Source organism: Passer domesticus, chromosome 1 (assembly GCF_036417665.1).
Source record: "Passer domesticus isolate bPasDom1 chromosome 1, bPasDom1.hap1, whole genome shotgun sequence".
NCBI lineage: Eukaryota > Metazoa > Chordata > Aves > Passeriformes > Passeridae > Passer > Passer domesticus.
The window spans coordinates 13,555,816-13,581,283 of NC_087474.1; the positions used below are offsets into that span (position 1 = coordinate 13,555,816).

The window sequence follows — 25,468 nt, forward strand, 5'->3', positions numbered from 1 at the left end:
CTTCAACTTTTCCTCAAGGATTATTTTTCCTCTGATTCAATCATCCTTTGGTGAGTGAAAACTGTGCTGCTGATACACCAATTACAGCAATGCCTTGACAAACCAATTTATTTTGAAACATCTAGATTAAGTTTTACCACAATACAAGAAACAGACAGCTTTGCCTGAAGTAGAAACGTGTTTTAATTTGTCTTGAAATAGTTTTGTAGGTAAATGGATCAGTAGAGATTAATATCTGAACATAGACTGATGCTAATCTATAACTGTCCTCCTGTAAAAATGACAGCCATGCTGCAGCAGAGATTAAAGGGGATCCTGTATTAAAGACCTGCAGTGTCTCAGATCTGCTGAGTGATTTTAGGTCATTCAGATAAGCTCTCCATGCCTCAGTTTCCCATCTGCCAAATGAATATGTCTGCTACTTCACAGAGACATGGCAACCTTAATTACTATTTGTAAGATACTCACATACTATATAAGCCATAAATAAAATACACTTTAAACTACTGTTAAATGTTGTGATGTTCATAAACTGATGTTAGTAATGAAAATTAAATTCACAGAAAAAAGAGCCAGTAACACTGAAAGACATCTTTACAAGCTCACTGTGAAAAACCCTCTGTGCTATTATACAAAAATAACACAAGCACACTGCTATGCACATAAGTCATGACTATAAACATAAATAATACAAAACAAAAGCATATTTAAGGTATAGAGAACATCAACAGAATGAGACATGATCCACTACCCGTGTGAAAATGTTTTTCTAATGGAAGGGAAGTGATCTTGGAAAGAACAGTAAGGGGAGCACCATCAAGTTGTCCTGCTTATTTCTACAGTGAAATAGTGAATGTCTAAGTAAAACATTACACTCAGTCTAACCACAGCAGGATTCAGATAATACTCATTTTTTCCCTTTCTGTGTGTTATATGTGTAATTTAACCTGTTCTGAAACACTGTTGGGGCAGGCTGTGTGCTTGGAGGATGTGACTGTCACAGCAGCAGCCTCCAGCCTTTCAGCAGTTTCTCCCAGGTCTCTTTGTGGAATTTGCTTGCAGACATTGTCTCAGTGTCTGTGCAGCACCAAGAACCACAAAGCTTTCCATGATGAGTGTGCAGGAGTCCAATTATTGTATTATTTACACAATATCTAATGATTAGTGACTAGCAAGAGGACAAGCTTAAGATACAACACACAACACTATAGTGCATTAAACTCATTAATTGAAAATTTAAGTAACACTCCTTGACATGCATGTCTGTTCTATTCCAAGTGCTCAGCTCCAGTGAGAGAGAAATCAACCCTGAATAAACAGAAACCCCATCCCTCTCATAATATCTACAATAAAACAGAGTAACATTTGCACAATAAATTGGGTAAAGCAAGAGCAAGCAATCATAGCTAATGATTTTAAAATGCAAAAATATGTAATCTTTGCAAATGCATGTTTATTTTATCCATTCACTCTTCATTACAGTGTATCTTTACTAAGATATAAATCATGTAACCAGGCAAAGAGATTAATGTGATGACTCATTTTAAAAAGGTGGCTGCTGAGCAACCTGTAAAAACTCATGGACTAGGTATTCAAATTTCATATTTAATACAACAAGGAGTATAATCCTGGACAGGTTCCTAGGCCCGATTATAAGCATTGAACCTGGACATATGATGCATTCAAATACTTATTGTTGTGTGATCAAGTACTTGCAGCTTAGGAAATGGTATAAATAAGTTTGAGCTTAAGACTTCAATTCCTGCTTCCTTGTCATAATATCTAATGGGAAAATTCATGCCATCATGTACCTGAAACATCTTGACTTTATACAGTTGGAATCCCTAAATCAATTGCTATTGATAACTTCATTCAAACTGTTGATGTACATTGCACAACTTGCAAACAATGCTTTGAAAATGGATTATCACTTTCTGATGGCTTTTTCCTCTTTCTTTACAGGGCAGGTCACCTCTGTGAGTACTTTAAAAACATTAATTCATGCATTTTCAGAGACACTTTTTATGATGGATGAGGTGATGTTGTAATTCTATACACAAGTGTGAAGAGAGCAAAGTCAGTAATGTCAACCTATTCTGAAAGTCCCAGGTGAGCTTTGATTTTTTTCCAGTGTTAACACTTTGTGTGTTCTGCGTTCCCACTGACTTCACTTTTGAGACTTCCAAACTGGTTAGGTATTTGAATTATGAACACAAAAAGACTGACATAAACACAGTTTCCACCACTTTTCCAGCTTTTACTAGAGTAACTGGGCCAGGATATTGCAGGAAGACAGAATATCAGTCCTACTGAGGGGCTGTGCAGCTGCCTGAACCCTTTCTTTTTCTGAGGCACATTTCTGCCTCATTTCCTGTACATTCACTTTACATGTTCTGAAAAGAAATTATCTGGGAATAATTCAGAGACAAATTCATTCCATGAGAACCAAGTTTCATGCACTGTAGGAAGCAGGGATCTTGTAGAAAAAGTACAAAGTAACCTCCTATTTGCAGAAGTTCTCCAAATGAAGGTGGCACACAACACTTTCTCCAACAGGAAACTTGCAACTAAAATTTCTCAAAAACTGGGCTTTGAGTGCTGGTTTTTATTTTACTTTAATATGAATATAGCTTCTCAAACAATTAAAGGAAAAAAAAAAGAGAGAAGTATAAACATGTGCTGCTTTCTCTGCCCTGCCTCTCCAGAAATTTCATCATGTGTAAATACAGTTATGCCCACATAGGGTGTAATAATACTGAACCCTTCAGACTGACAACGTAAGGAAACTGCCCAGCAGCTTGTTGCTGCCTTCTACACAGAGAAATCAAGAGAGGTCACTTACCTTTTCAATTATTTCAAAGCTATTTGATGACAGCAGACACACACATTGACTCCAAGAATTATGGATTCATTCTAAGATCTCAGAGGGCATTCTCCTTCCTTTGCCATCCAGCTTTTGGTTTTTCCTGCTAACCACAATCTCTTTGTCTTCTTCAATATGCAGCTGCCCAGCAGACCTGTTCACCAGTCAGTCTGCATCTGCAAGCTCTCCCCTTGACAGTGCTTGAGCAAGGAAAGCCTGAGACATTACCCGCTGTCTCAGTTTTAGCTCCACAGTAACTTCCCGTGCCACGACAGAAATGCTGGGCATTCTGCTGAGCTCTGGAGTCCTCAGAATAAGCCACCTCTTTGCTAAGGCAGCAGGGAGGCAGGGATAGAGAAACAGCTGTGGGGATCCAATGACCCCACTTCCTACAAGGCACAGCAGAGTAAGAGTCTAATTAATATATAGGAGCATGCAGTGGAGAATGCTACATATAGATGCATATAAATCCAAAAATTATATGCCATACACAATTGCCATAAAGAAGTCAAAACAATAAATTGGATGTCTTATAGTTAAGGAAAATCTATTAGTCTTTACTGAATACATAGGAATTGTTTTCCCAGACTTGGCCAAAATTTGATGGCGGTCCTAAAAATAGCAAATTTACATCACTAATATCAGAGAGGTTCTGCTGCCAAATTCCAAGCCTCTGTTCCAAAATGTGACAATACTAGACCTGATTGTTCTAAAATCTCAGTACCAGGGAAACTGAATGCGAGGAACAATCACTTCACAAGGTGTCCCCTGTATGATCCTGGAAACTCTAATCTCCTAAGTGTGACCTCTATCTTGGGAAAGTTATTAGCAGAAATTATTAAAAATGCAATGTTGAAAATGGATAAATATAGTACACCTGGAGAGAAGTCACCATCATTTCTGTAAGTGCACATTGCATGAAAATCGAGTGCAACTGCATGTGTATAAAAATGGGTTCTAAGTTACCATAAATCCTCTTCCGTCTCCTGAAAAAAATTGATCTTATTGTAGTTAGTTCTACAAAGGGAAATAACTCTTAGTATTAAGTGAATAATGTTAAAGTCTATTGGATTATTGAAATAAAAATCAGTAGAGGATAATAAACAAAGAAAACTAAAATTCAGAAGAAAACATCATTGTCCTGCTGTATGCATGGATGGTATGTCCACATCTTGGTTACTACATCTACCTCTGGCGCTCTTACCTCAGAAAAAATAAAAATGTAGAAAAGGAGCAGAGAAAGGTGACAGAGATAGAACGAGGCATTGAATTGCTTCACTTGAGTCAATAAATTGATTGTAGTTTTCTCCAAAATACAACAGAATCCTTCTTACCTGACAGATACAGTAAAACCATGGAATTAGAAATGATGTGAGTTAAAAATTATTGCTGTTTCTAAAATCAGGACAGATTAGAAAATCAACTAGTCATTTACAAATTAAGTCTAACCAGAAGGAATTTATATTACAGAAACTAAAAATATAAATGGCTTTTAAATATGCTTCACAAGTTCATGGAGGGTATGTGTGTTGGTAAATAATGAGCACTGGATGCAGAAACAATTCCCTTCCTCACCACCTGTGGCAGGTCAGGATGTGTTCACCTTGCAGGGATCCCCCTGCACGTGGCTGCTCCCTGTCACTCCCCAAGTGTCTGCTGTCCTTAGGAGCTGCCTGACATTTCACTTCCCTCCCTGGCTGTCCTCACTTTCTCACCTTACTCACCAAACACACATGAGCCCATGCCAGATAAACAAGTGAGAGCATTCCCAGGTCTGCCCTGGCTGATTCCTGTGCCCTTCTCCATGTCTCTGGCTGTGTATCAGCTGGCTTTGTATCCCAAAGAAAACATTTCACTGGTGCCATGAAAACTCTGCTTTCCCAACAAGCCAGAACTACTGATTCATGGAGATATCTTATTTTCCAGCTGTTTAAATTCTAATTTATTTTGCTATGTTATTTAAAATCATATTTAGTTGAACCTTTGTCAGAAAATACATTTTAGTTCTCCAAGTAATGCAACCAGACTTCTCACTGATTGCTCCAGTTCCACAAGTGGGGTGAAGTACACATGAGGAAGCATTTTATTCAAACCCATTGGTAGTCCAGGATATGATCCTCACTAGGCAAACAAACTGTTGATGTGGTGATGGAGCTAGAATAAATATACCACAAAACTGATGTCACTTTGTCATAAAAACCACTGCAAGTAATAAAAACTTTAAATTATAAAAAAATAGTAGAAGAAAAGAGGCCAAGTTTCCGCTGTAGAACTTCTCTGTTCATTTATTTTCTGTAAGAATTTCTTCAGAGAGGTTATTAATATGGTATCTCTCTGTTTAAATGGAATTAGTAGGAGTTGAATGCATTTACATACATGAATATCACTAGGAGTTCACAAAACTCTGATTGTGGTTAGATGTTTCAATTATGAACACAAAAATCAGACTGACATAAAAACAGTTTCTTCTTTTGTCAGATATGATTGAAACTGGCCAGCAGGTTCAAAAATGTATTAGAGATGGACTGCAATACATGACAGTAAAAACTGAATTTGAAATGAAACCTGCTACAGAGCCCTGTTGGAAATTCAAGGGGAAATCTGTAGAGAAGGAAAGGAATTCTGGGCCTTACAATAACACAGATGAGCTGAAATAAAGGCAATAGAAAGAACATTAATTGAGTAAAGAGAAGGGCCACAGAAATATTTAAAGCATCTATTCACTCTAAAGAACATCACAAAGAGGCCTTACCCTGAAAGGAAATTAAGTTTTGCTAAAATAAGACATTTCTGAAATTCAGAAGTAGTATCAAATGTCATTGCTCATTTAGAAAACCACATGTAAAATGATGAATTGATGATTTGAAATATTAGTCAGACGCTGTCCAAATATCAGTCAACTTTAAGAAGGTCTCTGTAAACACAGACATAAAATAAAGCATAGAAAAGAATAATCTTCCATTTACCTGTAGCCATCTAGTAATGATATTTCAATACACTTGTACACTGCATTAAACTCCTAATTTGGCTTTGATCTTGACAAGTTTATCTGAAATTAATGAGATCTTTCATGTTGGTACTGGTCTGCACGACTGCAAAAGAGCTGACAAATTGCTCTTTATTTCTGAATTTTATTAAAGAATCTTCCTTTTAAATTGTAACATTAGATAAAAAAGTATATTATTAATAGTTTTACATCCAAGTCTACCAATAAAATCAGTACATCAATGAAAAAATAAGCATAAATGGTGTATTTTAATGTAGAATTGTGCCAATTTGATCTGCAGGCCCTCGATTTTCCTACTTATTCATTGAACTTGTTGTGCAAAGAGCTTGAGCTGAAAAATGTATTAACTTAATACATGGAAATTGTAAACAATTATCATGCTATATAAAATTCATTAAGTACTTTTAGTTTAAATATAATTAATCTTTCATGAATCACGTTAATATGCAATTTATGTATTTCTAGGCTCTAATACTTTACTTATGCAAAGCATAGTATTACCTAATACCTAAAATCTTCAAATGTGCCTATACAGGATAAAAGCGTTAATCAACCATCAAGCATTACTAATCTGAAGTGTTAGAAAATGGAGCAAAATAATTTATAAGCAAAGTCACAAGTCAAAAAAGCCCCAGTAATAAAACTTAACTAAAATGCTCATGTTTTTTATAATATTTAATCTTATCTGAAATTTCCCAAAAGGATTAGCACTTTTAATATCAGTTTTAAGGTTCATGTAAAAGAATATTCCTAACATTTCCACCCCTTTGACTAGTCATACTTCACTACAGAAACAAACTCCTTACTCACATGCTTAATAAAGAATTAGATTCTCCTTCCATTTTATATTTTACTCCAGGAGAATTCTTGCTACGAAACTTACATGTGTTCAGTCTTTTCTTCCTTCCTTTCAAAGATGTTAAGCTTATTAATACTGTAGTAATAAAGTCCATTTGATTTTCTGCTGGCTCAACAGTCTCCCAGCTCCATTTGATGTGTTGTTTGATAAATGAGGAAACTCAATGAAGTGTGAGTAGGTTAACTGGTGATTGATCAAACGATATCCAGTAGGTAAAAAGAAAAATGTGTTAACAGTGGGGAGAAGGACTTTGGGCTCAGAAAAGAAAATGAGACTAAAACCAAGTAAACCCATCTAAGCTGCTTTTTTTTTTCATGGTGACAGAAGCATTTATAACTATCCTGTCTGACAAATGTCTTAAGTCTACCTGAAATAAAGGTCTGTGCTAAAGCTTTATAGAAAGCAACTAAGAAGACCATGTGGGAGCTCAGCTCTCTTGTGCAAAATAATTGAGTTCAGCTCAGTGGTGAGTTCATAGTGCCTGTGAAGTACTTTGCATTAAAGTATTACCGGTCTTACAAAGTACTTCCAAGCAATGTGAACTCAGGTCCTAGTTGACTTTAATTCTTTACAAGATTGAAAAGATATAAATGCTGGTGAAACTACCTGGTATTTTTGAGCCCCACTTCATAATCATCTTTATTTCTTCATGTCTGAACAAAAACTGCTTCATGTCTCTTTGCATCAATCCATGTAACTTGTTGGCCAACAGTGGATGCTGGAGCTTTACAGCTGATTCCCACTATATATATATATATATATATATATATATATATATATATATATATATATATATATATATATCACTCCTCTATACCACACAGAAGTGACCAGTCTGCATGTGAGTGTTCTGGCATAAGCCCAGATAGCCCTTGTGGCAAACACACAGAAGGTATTTCACTTTTTAACATTTTATTTTCAAGTCAAGTAATTGTAGTATGCACCTGATGTCTTCATCTGCTTCCACATAACTGCACAGCTCTAAATATAAAAGTTTTCTATGTCATTAAATTTGAGCTAATGCTACTATGTGCTGCTAAGTACAGGAGGGTGGACATCAGGGCCCACTTTACAATTTGAGAGGCTGAGAAAGCTCCAGTCCAGTGGCAACTCAGTGGTCAGTACTTTGGTGCAGGGATTGATTAAGGCCACCACTGGAAACAGGGAAAAGAGAGGAAGTTTCAAAGCAGTTACCCCTGATCAATATATGTGGTTCACACACATTGCACCAGGCAATATTTTCACAGGACATGGGCTGCAGCAGTCCTAACATCTTCAGTAAATGAACAGCTTGATATATGTCAAAAGAATATATAAATTAACTCAGAAGAGAGTATTTTACCAGGCAGTCATGGAATGAAAAGGTGTGGTATATGATTTCATTGCACGCTGAGTCAGAAATAATTTTTTGGGACTGAAGGGATACCAGCTCCTTTTGAAATAAGACCATGCTCTAATGCTCCAGCCATTTTCTCTCACTACACATCCCAGACATCAAACTGTTCTTCAGCAGCTGTAGCTGGTATTGATGCCAAGCCAGTACTGAAATGTGACAAAATGTGAGAATAACCCAAAGCCAGAGTTCTTATTCTTGAGCCACAAGGTCCTTTTGAGACGTTTGGCTGCCAAAAAAAGATTGGAAAATTAGTGTATTTTTAACAGTTTTATCACAAGAGTTTTGCCATGTGAAACCTATTAATTACACCAGCATACATTGGGGTCAGAAAATATTGTGTTACAGGTTAGAAAACATACTCAGGGATGGCAGGTTTCTTTGGTTTTTTGGGTTAAGGCAGCAAAATTATATTCACAGTAAAGTAGATATTATTTTCAAAATTGTTTACCAGATAAATACTAAAAAGACTTTGTTGCAGATACTACTCTACTGTCTAGAGCCAATCACTGGCAATGTGAAATCACACACAGAACAGAATAATGACTTCAATGTTAGTAGGCAACAAAACAGGCGAAAGTCTATGTAATGCCATATTTCTTGTTTAAAAAGTATCATTGGGTTCAGTGCAAAGGTTACTGAGATATGTTTTGGCAAAGATTCTCCAAATAGATATTTGAGATTGTTTTGCACATTTGTGCATGTCTAGAGACATGGGATGAATTTTAGCTTATTTTTCCCAGGGCTGCTGATTCAAAGATTCTGAAGCAGAGTGAACAGAAGTACAGCATGGTATGAATTTTCAGAGCTATTTTTCAATCTCATTTTTTCAATTTTGATTTTTTGTCTCGATATTTTACAAGCTGCTGTTCTTGGGCCCTTCCTTAGATTGCCAACATTATTTTTCACCTTTTGATTTGAGTTGCACAGAAAACTTTATAAGACTTATACTACTGTTTGTTTTCCCTTGCATAAAACCTAGGAGTCAGAAGGAAAATTTTGTCAAGTTTTCACGCAGCTATGAAAAAAAGGCACTTAAAGGAGTTATAAGACTTGGCCTTTCAAACAACAGGCCCAGAGGAAACCTACAGCATATAAAAGAATAGAAGTTCCAAATGAAAGACACTGTAATTTATTTCTTTCTAAGCTGCTCTCAGAGCAAGACTCAAGCTGAAGGGGGGATGTGACTACTAAGGCCCAAGTCAGCCAAAGGAGTGGTTAAAGCAGCTCCAGGGCTGCTTGAGCTGCTCCCTGCAGGTTGCTGTTATGCCGTGTTGCCATCTAGGGATCACCAGAGTGCATACCCAGGGGCATGCTCCAACACATTCAGGGCCTGGAAAAACATGGTTGGATTTTGTAGGTATTAATTTCAAGGATTACATAGACAGCAGTCACATCTGCAGTTCTCTCTCCTACTCTTGCATTACGTGAAGAAGGAGTTGGGACCAAGACTGGCCCAAAAATGTGTTGTCAGTTTAGGGAACATTAGTTACCATTCAGGAGTGGTAATCTCTGTACTCAAGAACAAATGAGAATCCTTCAGAGTTCAACTGAAATAGGACACTAGTATTTATTTCCCTCTCTGTAACCTGAAGCTCTGAACATAACATTATCCCACACTTCAGGACTGCCAAACACAGTTTTAAAATTCTAGTAGGCCATAAGTTTTATCTTTTCAACAGAAGAGAAAGACAAAAAAGTACAGGCAGAGTGTTGCAAATGGTAAGAAACAGAAAAATCTTATGGGGAAAGCACAGAGGAAATGCAGTGCCTGTGGAGCAGGGCGAAAAAGGTCATGACATGAAAAGTAAAAGAAAGAGTCATGCAAAAGATGAAAAGAATAGCAAAGCTTCATACAAGAGCATGCAGGGCACACAGTAGCCCTGAGAGGGACTAAGAACACAAAGAGAGTCTGGCTGGCAACAGAAGGATGTGAAGCACTGTTGGAGAGATAAGGGACATCTCTATCACCTGGAGGAAAACATACCACAGAATCTGGGTAGCTCTGGTATGGGAAAAGGTCTGGAAGATTTCTGAGATAAATAAATATGAAACTTGCCTGAGTGAGGACTGGAGAGATGTAATCAGTGCTCTGCATGTGCACTGAGCATAATGAAGCAGGCAAACTTAAAGAAACCTTGCTAGGCTAGAGTCAGGAACAGGATTGCAGTAAGAGTAATCCAGGATTAAAACCAGTGGATAAACTAGCTTGAAGAGCAAGCGTGGTTTATGGCAAGACACAAAGCCAGGGAGTAAAGGAGGCCCTAGTATAAAGTACAGCAGTGGAGCATGCCATAAAATCACAGACCAACCCAGGTCAGCAGCATTGTCAAAAGATCATCTGGGAAAGGGAAAAGGGAAGGGGAGTCTAGGTCAGATCACCCTGCACCCTGTCCAATCACATCTTGAAAACCTCCAGTGACAGGGACTCTATATCATAAAAACCACCAGGGATTCTACCATACCCCTGGAGAGGATGATTCAGTGAATCTTCGTTATCACTGTAAAAAATTACTTTCTATCATGATGAAACCTCTCCTGATGCAACTTCTTCCTGAAGGCCGTCATCTTCTCCATGTGGCTTCTTGTGACCTGAGAACATCCATCCTCCTTTGTAGCCACTCTTTAAATACTGGAATACTGTGATGATGTGCCCCTCAGCCTTCTCTTCCCCAGGGAGAAAAAAATCACATTCCTCTTTCTTTATAGGACAGTCTCTCCAGCTCTCTGATCACCTTTGTGGCCCTCCTTTGAACCTGCTCCAGTCTGTCCATGTGTTTCCTGAACTGTGGTGACCAGAGCTGGGCACTCTACTCCAGGTGTGGCCCAACAAGCACTGTGTAGAATGGGATTATCACATCTCTTCTGTCTCTGCCAATACCATCCCTGCAGGTGCAGCCCAGGATTCAGTTTGCTTTTCTTGCTGCAATGGTGCACTGCTGACTCAGGCCAGGTTAGACAGATCTGTCAAGGAGCAGAAATAAAAATCTGGGAGTGTGTCACAGCCCAGATGTACACTGGAGCACAGATATTGCCTGATGTTGGCTTGGGGACAATGCTGAGTGACTGGACACCTCCTTGTTGGTGGGGCTTGCTGGGCCCCCAGGCCCTGAAGAGACACTGCAGCTGCACTCTGACAGGTTCTGCCTGGCCAAAGCAAAAGTGGTCAGCTGCAGGACTCTCTCATGTATCTCAGGGTAGCTCAGGTCTCATCTATCAAAGGTTCATTTCCAATGAGGACCTAGACACTGCAAATGACAAAAATAGGAATGTTTTTGAATACAAGAAGCTTCAGTTCCTAATGAACGTGTACCAGAACTGGCACCTTTTGCTGACAGTCAGCATCTTGTCATTTGCTTCCCTTAAAATCCAATCACTAAGAGCTAAATACAGCTGTCAATAACTTTAATAAAGACTGAGACAAATGCAGAAATTTTCAAACTGAACAACTCTTCCAGGTTTCAACAGTCTTCCATCACAACTAATTAGACTCTGTTTTCAGAAAATGTTCATTCTTAAAAATACACATTTTGACTCTCAGAAATAAACCAAATATAAGCTAAATAATTTTAGGGAAACAAAATCAGGAGTAATGTTAATGACTACTTATAAGGTAAAAGCTAAAGTTCTGTTATCACAAAATAAATCCCATGGTAGTTTTAAAAATTAAGAGCAAACTGAGATTAAATAAGTAGCTATGAGAATAAAGGAAGTATTTATAAACTGTTTAATTCTCCTTTTCCCCATTTGTGGACTGAGACACACCTTTTTTAAGCTGGCCTCTGTGGTTAAGGCAAAACAAAAGGCTTTTTAAAAAAATTTAAACCATACTGTGAAGCACATTTCTATAAGGTTTAATGATCTCTGTTGCAAGTGTAGCTCACCACTTGCAGATGTGCCATTTATAAACCACTGGGAAACATTAGCATTAAGATTTTTGTGTGGCAGCCTGAGCCTTGGATGCTGTGTGTATTCTCCATCTTTGCTCAGACCAAGAGGGCTCTGGCAATGCTTCATGGAAATTTACTGTGTCAATAAGGTGTTGTGATCCAGCTGGCAGTACAAGTACTAGATCTAGCTTGTAGGATATCTCCTTTTGGTTGGATATTTCTTTGTGGAAATTATAGAGGATTTTTATAGACAGAAGAGAAAGGCTCTTCCAGCCCCTTGCTAAGAGATGCTGCTACCATTGGTCCCTGTGAGTGGAAGGAGCAGGGCAAGGAGCACGTTCTTTGCTGTACATGAACAGCACAGCAAGGAAGGTTATGGGTGCCTCTGCAGCACATGTAGGGAGGGTAAAATCATGGCCAGTGTAAGATGAGATATGCAAGGCTCTACATGAAAAGGCAGCATGGTACCTTCACTAATGTGTACTTTCTCTTTCTTGATTGCATTTCTAACCAACAAGTAAATTAAGTTTGGTCAGCTTAGTCTTCAGAGCTTTTTCTAACATAAATAAAAAGGCTAATCATAAACACATTGTTTAAACTGAAAAATAGGGAAATTGCCAGTAAATGCATACTGTAAGGTAGAATCTCTAGAGGACCAACAAGAATCTTAAAAAGCAAAGAATATTTGATCAGCAAATTAGGATACAAGAAAGAATTTTAAAATAATTAGGTAAAAAATAGGTCACAAGTCTAATATTTGTCCCTGAGTAGTTTGAAATATTACAGCTGATAATAATAATGCAGAAGAGCAGACCTGTCAAATAGGCAGTTTCATATTTGAGAATATGATGGATGCTGTAATAATACCAGAGAATGTATTTGAACCACTTTGCTTTCCAACAGCAATTAATAATGGCATGAAAAAACAGCCACTGTATTCTAATATCTTAAAATGATTAATGCCTTATCATTTGCATCCTGGAATTTCAGATGAGATGACCAATTAATGTTTGCTGACCAGATTTTTTGTTGCCTGATTTTACCTCCTCAGTAAAAGGTGCACAAACAAACAAAATTATATATAAGAAGGACAAACTTACTTAAAAAACAGGAGGAGAAATTAAAGCCTTTATGACTGCAGTTCATAGTCTTGCTGAATCTGGAATTGTAAAGGACTTTGGTTCAGACATCTCAGACCTACATATCCCCAAATTTGTATGCAAATACAGGCTTTTCTTAAATTCCCCTTGATATCATCCTTCCAGTGCTCATCAAGCTTTTGCTGACTAAACTGGCTTCCATTCACTATGTCACCAGCATCAGAACATTTCAGAAAAGAAAACTGAATTGTGACAGCACTGCCTTTGCCACACAGATGGTGCATTTGTTTGCAGCAGCAGTAAAAGTGAACACCAAGGGTGACTCTGAACAGCTCTGAGATGTTTTCAACAGTGGCCCTTTATTCTAAATGACAAATGTGAATTCAGAAAAGGACAGATAAAATCTGCTGAACACATAAACCAGTCAACAGGCAAGTCAGCGGGACACAGATGGACTGCAGCCATTATTCACCTCATCTGAATCCATGGCGTTTCTGCTGGAATTTCCTAGGTACAATAAATCATATGGGAAAATGGTCTCCAACAGTAGCTCATCTAATAAAATCCATGAGACTGCCTTAATTATCAGAAGGTGAAAGTATGAGAAAGCAGCAGAGTGAAGCAGTAAAGCAGAAGCACCGATTGCACATTCCCCTGTTTTGGCATGGCACACCTTAAAGCATCCAACAGTAGCAACAGGTCTGTCCTGCAGGCTGGGAACAGTGCCCTCACAAGGGCCACTGCAGGCACAGAAAAGGAGTGAAAGCAAGTGAAAAAGGTGGTTTTACAGTTAGCTGTGCTTGCAAACATAGCACTGGGTACTTATTTAGTACTCAGTTTAACACATGGGTGAGGATCCAGTGCTTGGATTAAAAAAGCACGGAATACCTTTCCACACAAAATTTCAGGATCTGGACCAAAGCTTATATGACTCTGTTTCAAATATCAGCACATAACTGGGACAGTACACAGAACAATACCAATCAAGTAGCTGGCTAAGTTAAAGGAAAGCTTTCGCAATGGGCTTTTCTTTTTTTCTAGATTTTTTTCTGACTTTATTCTGAAATCACACCCAGTATTTCCCCATCAGTTACAGCCAATTAGACAACTGAAAGAGGAGAATTTTTCAAAATGCATCTGTGCCAACATGGGGTGGTTAATTTTTTTTTTAAATAACTGTATTGGACTTGTCATATGGACACAGCTTTAATTCTGAAAGGACAGCATTTTTGAGTCCAATAGCAATTCAACAGAAGATACATTCCAAAACCAAAGAAGACTGTTAATTCATAAAAATATGTAGATTTGACCTGACCAGTCTGTGCAGGGGATCTCAATAGGTACTTTCAGGCCATCAACAAATATACAACCCAAAAAAACAGGAAGGGGAGAAAAACTATACTCCAAGATGTGTGGCATACCTTGGCAGCCAACAGCAACAGATGTTCTCAGGATTTATTTCTGGTTTTTATTTTCAGAAGACCTACACACATTTTTGTAATAAATTGGTTTTCCACTTAAATTGACTTCATTCTTTTTCCACACCTTTTGCCACCAAACATCATCCTAAAACCATGAGATCTGCCACTGGTGGTACTTGTGATGTGAGAAGAGTGAAAGACACACCAACCTGTGACAACACTGGGCTTTAAATCCTCTTGGTCCAGTCATAAAGCATTTGAAGACAGGGTCCCAGCACACGGAAACAAAGTCAGCAGTACAACTTCAGTGTCTGAAGCAAATGAAAACACTGCATAGGGTAAGAGTAACATGGAAAGGAATCCTTACTGATGCTCACAGTGCTACAGAGCTTGAATGAGAGGAAACCAGCAGTGAATGAGTTATTGGTAAAAGGTAATTTGGACAGGTTTTTTAAGGTGGGCCCAAGGAGAGCAGTCCACGTATCTGTGCAGGGGCAAAAGTTAAATCCTGAGAGCAATGTTAAGTCCTATTGAGAGAAGCATGGAGATGATGCAACTCTAAAGAGTCTACTGCAAAGGATACAGATATTAATGGGAGGATTTGCTGAACAAGGGGTGTCTGTAATGGTAATGCTGCAAGAAAGCAAATAAAATGTTGGGATATGCATAAAAAATAGAAGGAGTTCCTTTATTACTGGCAAGTAGAGTCATTGCTGTTGGCATATTGTGCTTATCTCTGATACGCATGGAATATTGAGCATGAAGATTACTTGTAAACTAGAGAAGCACTAAAATCACATAACATCCCTAACAAAGTGTAACATTTTGTGAATCTTATATACTCAACAAAAACCTGGACTTGGACAGAGAAATGGAAAGAGGAGGTTTAATATGTAACAAAGTGTGTGATTTAAAGTGAGTCAAGTAATCACTGTAGTAATTTAGTAAAGATTTTGTGGGTTTTTTTACTGTTATATATTTTTAGTCAATGTTGCATGCTTTTTTTAAAATTATCTGACCTGGGTCAAGCAAGAATTAAGCTATGGGAGCCTGTGTCCTCCTTTATAATACAGGCAGGCATCAATAATCCATTCTTATGCTATAATTTATGGATTTTCCGAATTACAGCAAATCAGCTTTTTTGGTTCTTCAAGAGCAGTTATGCAGCTATGGGAACATTATCTATTGAATAAAAATGTGAACTATTTATGCATTTGGTGATCTTTCAACCAAAAAACATTCAATGCCACTTTTATGAAAGAAAACAAATGATCATTTACATATGAGTTGCAAAAGCCCTTTGATAACCTCCAGCTTTTGCTATCTATCTAATGATTTACTGACTTAACAGGAATGGTAATTCACTTCCTAAAGATATCAAGAAAATATTGTCAGAAGGAGATCAGTGTAATTTGTTTATTACAAGTGTAGAGATAGAGAGCTACTTGGAAAATATGGCAATAGAGTTAAATCTTTATGGGCAAGATAAAGATTAATGCAAATGAAAGATAAAGAATAATAAAAGCAATTATATTGCAAGCAGAATGTAAAAAGTAGTTTCTCTAAGTTCAGTAAGGAGTGAGTGCTATTTATTTATTTGAGTGCTATGAGGTTTTAGCCACTTTTTTTTATGTTAGTCTAAATCGTAAAATGTAGCCAGTTTTTTTTTCTCTGCTCCTGTACAGATATTCTATTTCCCTGTTTTTGAGCAAAATCTCAAGGCAAACATTCACACCAAACAGTGGACAAAGCTGAAAAAAAAGAGCAGAATGGGTGATGGTCTTCTTTTCAGTTACTCTGAACTGTAAGAATTTTGGGGAAATTTTACATCAAGTAGGGGTTATTATTAAAGCCCGAGAACATATGGTTCCACTTTTCTTGGAACACTCATCCAGATTTTAAAAAAACCAGTCAAAACGTGTATTTCAATCCCTATCTCAATTCTTAACGTTTAGCACTTGATATACACTGTTTTCAGTTAAAACTGATGATGAGATCCAACATGAGAGAAAATGACCCTGGCTTAAACAGTTATCACACATCTGCTTATCTACAGAACTAGCAAGCTTCAGATCTGAAGGAAGTTTGGGACAGTTGCAGTTCAGTTCAGCCTGCAACAAAAGAATCCAGCCAAATTCTTTCATTTGCCACACCACAATAATTTCACAGACATTCACCAAGGCTTTGCTTATTTGAGGTTATTTACTGTGCAGTGTTTAACCCCAAGTTGTAGCACAACTAGCCAACATACTTAAGAGCCTCACAGTAAATGTAAAGTTATCTAAGGTGTTTCATGCAGAAGTACAAAGAATTTGAAAATATGGGCCTGCATTTTCCTGCAAATGTGGAAAATAAAGAAAAAAGTGTTTAATAACCTACAGCAACAGAGTAAAGGGTGTCCTGGGAGGGCCCTGAGCCTACAGACCATACTCCCCCTCCAAAGCATGATTTGCTGTCCTGGCTGTAGCTATGCCCTAAACCAGAGTCCTTTCTGCCCTTTACCATGCATCTGTCAGACCTGTGCTGGTGTGAGACATACAGTAACCTATGGGGCACTGCTGGCAGATGAAGGTTTCTCCAAAAACAAGTGATGGAAGAAGCAATCTTTCCAGTGTGCAAGGTCAGCTTGGTCCCAGCCTTCCTATGTGCTCATCCACTCATATTAACAAATTTGAGCAGACTCTTTAGTAATCAGGTGTCCACACACTAAACACTACCATCAGGAGCAGGACTTAAAAAATAATTAAATACAGACTAGGAGGAAGGTGCAGACAATCAACACAGAGTCCCCAAACTCATAGTTAAGAAAAACACTTATTTTTGCTAAAAAACTGAGCTACATCTCTTCAGGCCCCTACAATGTGAACTACCATCTAGTTTTCTTCCTAGGCCTTGTTTACTGCTAGCAGGCCTGGTTTATGATTTTTCTACCATGCCTTTTGGATCCTTTCTTTGCCTCTTCTGTCTCAAACATAAGCTTTGTGTCTGTATTTTCAGTGCTTTCAATAGCTTACTTCCTCCTTATCTATTTTCTGTCATTATACAAAGATTAATGCCAATTTGATTAGGTTTCTGTAGTTCACCTGCTGCTTTTTCAAACATCTTTGTGCTTTTCTTCCATGCTGTTCTTGATGGAGTTTTCTTTCAACAGCCACAATACCTGGTTAATTTTCTTCAGCAAAACCCACCTTATGTCTTATTTGCTATGAAGTACACACAGAAACAAGAGTTGGACTGATGGTGTGTTGCAAACTGTGCCTTCCCTACTGATCAATACAGTCTCATTGTTTCCCTCATCTGCCCATAGCCATCTGCTGTCTTTTGTCTTGTACTTTTGAGTTCTTCAGGGCAGGAATTATCTTTTTGCCCTATATTCCTATACAATATAACATTATAATCACAGTTCAGGATTAAGGCTGCTAGATAACACTATAATACAAACAAATTATAGCAACGGAAAATTTGCTCCAAGTTCTCTGAAGGTTTTTTTGGGTGGTTTGTTTTGTTGTTGTTTTATTTTTGAAATCTAAGACTTAGAAATATAGAGTGGTTCAGGAAAAACACCACCGATTCCACTGTTTTTTCAATGCCTCTGACAAAGGTTTAGAATAGCAGTAGGTGAGAATATTAATTCAAGTCTTTTAATAGAGGGCTGGATCAGGCTGGGCAGGTCTGACAGCCTGTCTCCATTGTAACTCCTCCTAAAGGCAGGAAAAGGATTCTCACGGGAAATGAATCAGCCCCTACGGAGCCCACGAGGCAGCGTGCAAGAGGAGTTGTGCTACTGCCTGGCAAGATCGGTGGCTCAGATATAGTGACATTTTTATCATAATCTCCAATAGAAATACGCTATATTTTCCTGTTTATTTTTATTTTAGGGTGTATGTGGCAAAAATTAAAGGGCTGCAACACTAAAATGGGGTCATAATAAGAGAAAATCCAAGATTATTTGCACAGAGATCATGATTCAGGGAGACTGCTGTGAACCACAAATGCAAAATTATAAATATTACAAAGCGTGTATTTATGTGCAAGAGGCCTAAATATCAGTTTCCTCTGAGAATCCTCATTCCAGGGGCCTCTTGGTGCCTACACGCTCGCTTACAAGACTGTGATATGCGAGGGGGATTATTTTATCTTGCACTGAACAGGGAAGGTGTCAGAATTTGCCCGTCTTTTCAGAGCCCAGCTCCAGCAGGCACTACCTGACTCAGCTCACAAACTAGAGCCACAGCATCAAATTTCCCAACCCACTTAATTTGAAAGCCTGCCAAGATAGGTGAAAGACCTTATAAATATGTAAAGCAGGAAGTTCAAATTACACAGTGATGTAAATTCCCAGTGATTGATGCCCTTTTAAAAACAATAAAAATCCTCGAGAAACTACAGTGTTGGTGAATGCGCTTCCCTCCCGATGCTGTCTGGCGGTGCCGTGCGGAGTTTGGCTGATGTATTGTACTTTTCGTGCGGATTTTATTTTGGATTTCTACCACTTCCTGGAGGCCAGGGGGAGGCACAGTGGGAGGAACCAAAAAACTCGGTGCCACAGCCATTTTGTTTGTGGGCAGCATGGTAGAATTCTGTCAGTCAGTATAAGGAGGGGTTTTTAAAACAGTATTTATGGAAAAACTATTCCTGCCGTAACGGATGTATCTGTTGAATTTAGTGTTAATTTAGTCCTTTCATAAGGTAGGTATTTATAATTGTAAGTAAATTGAGGATTTGTCGGGATTCAAGCCTCCCCACTTTCCAGGAATCATGGATTTTGTTTCAGGCATGACTGGCTCTTTCGGATGCTGCGAGGCTGCCGGAGCCCGGCGGGGCGGGGGTGCCGCGGGGGGAGGCCGAGGATGCGCCGGGCGGCACAAACTTGCTGCGGGCTTCGGAGTGGGGGCGGGGGCGGGGGGAGGGACGGAGGGAAAACGGCGAAGTCTTGGAATTATTTTGTCCAACTGTCTTTCTTTATGAATTCTCAAGAGGCAGCTGCTCTCTCCGAGGGGAGGATGAGGCGTGGGGTTGCGCGGGGCGAGCCGTAGTTTTGCAGTGTCACCGAAAACCAGCGCTAGACTTTGGTCCTGTGTGCTCCAGAGGCGGGTGTAAAATGGCACACTGCATTTTTCCAGGCGGCGGCGGCGGGGGGAGCGGGGGGCGGGCGGGGGCGCCGCTGCCCGCCGAGCCCATCGAGCCAGCGCCAGCCCCGGCAAAGTTGTGACCCCGGCGGCACCGGGTCCCCCGCCCCGGCCGCCCGCCGGCATCGCCCGCCGACCCCCGGCAAGCCGCCTCCTTCCTCGCCCGGCGATCCCGGCGGGGTGACGGGCACGGGGAGCAAAGAAGAGGGAGGAGGGAGGAAAAAAAAAAAGGAAAGAAAAGAAAAGTCTCACTTTCTGCATTTGCGAAATATTTTAAGGATGTTCGGGAAGCCCTTTGCAGCATGGAGGTGGCTGGTTGTAGGAGAGCGAGTATGCAGTCCATATTGTTACAGCCCTTTTGCAAGGGCTGCCTTCTTCGAAGGTAAGTTTGTGGTTTTAACCAAAAATATTCGTTTCTGCGGGTTTTTGGCGTGTGTTAGTGCTGTGGAGGATTTTCGTTGTGTTGATGAACAAAACGTAGTCTTGTATTTTTCATAGCTTTGATCTCATGTGAATCCCACCCAACGGTGTCTCCTTAATAGCCACAATTACTGAAGTCAGTTTTGTTTCCTCTTTAAAATTTTATACACGCGAAGATTAAAAACAATTTAACTTCAGTTTAGGAGCATAAGAACTCAAATATTTTCCAGATGGACTTGGGTTTTTTATTTTTTTGGTTCTGGCTTTTTGTTGGGGCGGGGGGGCAGGGGGGAATTCTTTACCGAGTAATAAACGGATCCAGGAGCAAATATGTGACTGTCTATATAAATATAATGCAGCTCTCGTGTATGAAGAAGGATATTATGTTGCTACTGTACGGTCTGGTGGTAGCGAAAAGAGTTTACAATGCCATTTGTGATGGCTCTTGATGGATTACTTTGGTCTAAAGTAAGGGGGAAAACTGCCCTTGGTATGGTGAAGGTGGAGATGGACATAAGAGCGTTTATATTAAGTTATGTCTCTTACTAAACAGTGACCTTTTTATTTACAAATTCCAGCTCTTGTGATAATTAGCTTAAAGCATTAGTTATATAAAGGTTCTTATTTCCCGACACTTCACTTAGATGTCTTGGTGTTGGGTTGTTTGTTCTTTTTTTTTTTTTTTTTTTTGGGGGGGGGTGGGAGGAGGGAGGAGGTTGAGTGTTTTGTTTGGTCTTTTTCTTCCAAGAAGGTACATTTGGGAGACATTTTGTAAATTTTGGCATTTTTCTAGGTTCTTTCTTTTTTTTTTCCTTCTTTTTTTTTTTCTTTTTTTTTTTTTTTCACCCGGTGGGAGATCTTTTTTGTTTTGCATTGCTCTGTGCTGGTGGCGCTGTGGGGCTCCGAAACAATTCGTGTCCCTGGCTCTAAAGGGGGAGGGGGCCGGAGGGAGAAAGGTGGGGCACGGGTTGATCTATTGTATCTTTTCTTTTTCTCTGTATCAAAAGTAACCGCAAATTAGTTAGAATGACGATGAAATTGTATCTCTAGAAAATTGCAGTGTCGCATGAACTATGGCCCGGCAGAGGCATGACCTCACCCTTTCGCTGGTTTGTGTAATGAAGCAGATCCTCTTTTTTTTTTTTTTTTTTCCCCAATCCTGTACCTAGGGTCCAGTTTTCCTCAGTGATGAGATTTTCGGTCCCACCCCCAAAATCATTTTACAGTGGCTGCAGATGAAAGATTTTTAAATTATTTTTTGCAGCCAATATGGAAGGCTTTGGCACACACTTATTGTGCAACTAGTCCATTGTTTGCTTGTTGTGAAGTTAAAGGTTCCATCCACGGCTGCTGAGCAAACCCCAAGGTCCCCCTCGCTGTCGTGTTTGCATATGCAAATCTCCTGATGAGGTCTATAGGAGTTTGGGTTGTGCATGAAGGTGGGTTGAAAAGAAGAGAAAAACCTAATGTAGTCCTTCAGATTGTAAGAAGATTCACCTGAGGTGGGTGGGTTATTTCCTTCCTGTTGCTAAGTGGAGCATGCATTTTACATGTCTTTATACATAGATACATGTTAATGTGTGTTGTTCTCTTTTGTTACAACCTACAGATCACCTCGATTCTAAGTGCAAAAGGATTAGAAGGCTTTCTGCTAACATCCATATTAGGTGTAAGAAAACAGAAGTGATTAATGTTCTAAGACGGGTGGGAAGACATAGTCAAGCCTGTGATCAGAGCATATATTGGAAACTCAACAGGTTCAGGAACAAATTTGACATTAAATTTAACACATTTTTAAGGAATCTATATGCCTGTTATTTTGGAGTGATAGAAGCTGATAATTTTAGGGGCCTTTGCATCTATTTCACATTTCAATGTCTTCAGTATTTTCAAAGAATAAATTTGACAAATACGAGGCAGTTTGAAACAGTCTCTGAACTTCTTGTGAATGTTTAAATCTTCAATAATGCATTTAGATATTGGTTCAGAGAGTTTGCTCATTAAGTTAATTAGTTTTATGGAAACTGATATACAACTTCAATAGATCTCTGTAATGGTCTCTTATTCGTTATTCTTTTTTAAAATAAGGTAAATTTTGCTTCTGTCTTAGTTAAAATACATCTTGCAACCTCCTACCAGTACCAAATGTACACCCAAGAGAGCAGCCAGCTTTTATCATCTCTGTTCTGTCAGACAAGATCTGCTTTTATGGATTCTTGGCTAGAGCAGAGACCTGGTGGCCTATGACAGTGCATTATGACCATTACTTCCTTGGTGTCCTGGTACAACTCTTAGACTTGAGGACAAATATCAAGACATAAACCCTCTTAGAAAGTGTGGATTTTGGCCACCCTCCATTTCCATTTCTGAGACCTGATCACTAGAACATAAGGTTGGCATTTTGGGCACAGTGTATGCCAACAGAAGTAGTGCCAGTTGTTGAATTTATTACAATAATTATCAATCTTAGAGGATCACTGGGTTGTTTAATTCTGATGCAGCTTTTCTTCTTTGACATCATTTAGACCAATGCTCAGTGTGCTCATCCATGGACAACAGCACTGAGCAAATGATAAACTGAGGTGCTTACTGAAGGTATTTTCATCCTCTTATCATCCTGCACCACGAAAGTGGTGATTTCTTGTGGCTGCACCCTGTGCATGCAGGCCGTGAACAGATTGTTGTGATCTTGTGGCTCACAGTCACTCTGAGCTCAGTGAAGTCAGCAAGAACATGAAATATGAATGGAAACTTGCTTCACACGTTCTCCCCTCTCTCCCATTCAGATGAGGCTACTCTTTAACTTTGGTTGTGGTTTTGCAACTTTGAAGCTGCATCTGATGAAAGTGTCTGGTTTTACTCCCATCAAATCGTAAGGTGAGAAGAGTGAAGTGCTGATCTTCTGCAATTCAGTGGTTCTCACACTTATCTCCTCCTTCCTTTTTGAGACGTTGTGTTGCCAGTAAGGAGTAAGAAGTGTTTAAGATTCTGTATCCTCTCAAAACTATCAACTAATTTACCTTCTGCATCTTCTGCAGGAATTCCTGGAAGAGTAATTTCTGTGGGGTAGCTCAATCTTTATTGTGTTTTCCCCACCTGCTCCTTCTGAAATACCAGTATGTGGGATTCCAGGACCTAAAGCATAAGAACTCTTTTTTTCTATTTTTTTTTTGGTGGTTTCTTAATCTTCTCCCTTACATATACCTCCATTTCTAAGGTGCCAAAATTAATGTATTTTTCTCCTAATACAGTTTTCCTTTCTTCCACCTAGAAAGTTTATATAGAGTCCAGACACCTTTGAAAGATATTTGGGTCTCTTGGCTTAAAACTATTTGAAATATGGGATCATACTATAAACTAATCTTTTTCAAGAGCTTAAATCAACCTGACTGACCAAAACGTTGTTTGTGCCCTGGTGAGATTCCTCTTACTAATGTTACTAGTATTATGTACTCAAGTAAGGGCCATGGTAAAAATGGCTGTCTGAAATTGTCAATAGTAGTTAGTGCAAGATGTGTACACCCCAGGCAGATGCAATCAGCTGCCAAAGTTAACCAAAATACCATGCAAACAGTTCCTCTCAGAAGTGGGTTGGTGGTGTAGAAGAAGGTTATTTGGGGCTTAGCTCAAACAAAAGCCATACCCCCTAGTTCATTGAGTCATATGCTGTGCTCACCAGTTTCCTGTGCTGATAACATACCTTGGTGCCTTGGACTCCTGTCTCTTATCTTTTGAGGGCTCTGAAGTATTCATTGTGTCCTTGGTCCAAAAAGGTTTCAAAGGCAAGGGGGCTATCTCTATGCTGGACACCTTATGACATAATCTTGTTTTTCACCTTTCTTATTTCATAACTTTGCTAGCTGTACTTCTCCACATCATACTTGTCAGCATCAACTTGTAGCAATAAATAATTAGTTTAAAACTTGCTTCAAGGATCACCTGTTTCCCAGTGGTGAACAAAGGACAATATATTACATGCCTGCTTCAGACTCATCTTCTACAAAGTTAGGTCTCTCCACATCTCTTCCAGACTGATATTTGCATGACCTTTCACAGTTATGAAATTATCTGCTCTAAATCCTATATGCCAGAGGAACTGCTGTAGCTAGCACATCCTTCCACCTTTTAGCATTCTTCATATTTTTCCTCTCTTAGCAAATAGCACAAGAAGTTAATTCATGTTGCAATGAAGAGACAGTCCTAGATTTTAAATTCTTGAGTCAATATACAGGGTGGGGGAATGTCAGTGCTTTGAAATAGAACTCCTGTGTTGCTGCTGTGAGCAACAAAATATGCCTTGGACAGATGTGATCACGCACCAGTGGCTTCAGGCCCTGTGGGCTTCTTTAAACCCTTTACTAAGTCACATTTCCAGTTTATTGTGTTACCACTGGACTATCCAGGAGCAAGACAACACTATAAACTTCCTTAATAGGAAGGTTTCTTCATCAATTCTCTACAAACAGTAGCTAGTGCCTGAAATTCATGGTCAGAAGGTATTGCAGTGCTTAAAGTAAGTACATTTGCCAAAAATTATTCTCTCTGCTTATCTCCCAATATAAATGACAGAGAGATGGGAACTGCCAAGTAACATGTGAGTCCTGGTGTCCACTACTTGGGCAGCGAGTTGGGATGCTGTTGTGGAGCTCCTGGATGGTAAATGGAAAGTTGCCAACACCATACAACAGAAAACAGTAGCTACAGATGCAATGTCTATTGCTCTGAGCACCAATAAAAATAGCAAGAGCTCTAAATGTAGTCCACAGGAATTCCAGCTTGGAGCAAACGACTGAAAATGGGGGATGCTAACTCGCCACCTTATGTTGTTGAGCAGAACCTGGATCACTATTGCTAGGGAATGGGAAAAGGACGAGTTAGATTTTACAATGCACTGAACACTGGCATTTCAGAGGAAGAGAGAAAAGGTGGGGTTCGATCTCATCCCCGCTCCCAGGACTGCCTCATGGATTTTATTCAGTGTTTAAATGTGAAATGTAGGAATTCCAGGGAACAGTGAGCAGATGTGTTCTTCCCAGAGAAGTCGTCCTTTTGTCAGGTTCCATTTTGGTTTTTCCTTTGGTTAGAGATCTGGGAAATGGGCGTGTAAGGTGATGTTAACTCGCAAGTCCCTGGATTTACTGTAAGGTGGCTTCTGAGTGAATCAGAATCCTTGTATTGTATACATTCATGTAGAACTTCTTTCTTTCACTTGCCTTTAGAGGAATATTTTTAAATCTGTAATCCTCAGTGGCAAGAAAGAGATCAAGGAAATCACAGCTTTAAAAATGACAAAAGGACTCCAAGAACAGCAAAAACAACAAGCAAACAAACACAACCAAATTTTGGATGTCTGCTGTGATAAGAACTGTATCTTAAATTTAACTGA

At 39.2% G+C, this 25,468-nt stretch overlaps 1 protein-coding gene across 1 annotated transcript in view; it reads left to right on the forward strand.

Moving 5' to 3' along the window:
• The first annotated feature begins 19,063 nt into the window (after positions 1–19,063).
• EPC1 (enhancer of polycomb homolog 1) overlaps positions 19,064–25,468 on the forward strand; it is a 71,644-nt gene continuing 65,239 nt past the window's right edge. The window contains exons 1-2 of the mRNA XM_064397916.1: positions 19,064–19,222; positions 19,941–20,044. The gene's annotated coding sequence lies outside the window, so the exon portion shown is untranslated. The remainder of the gene's footprint in view (positions 19,223–19,940; positions 20,045–25,468) is intronic.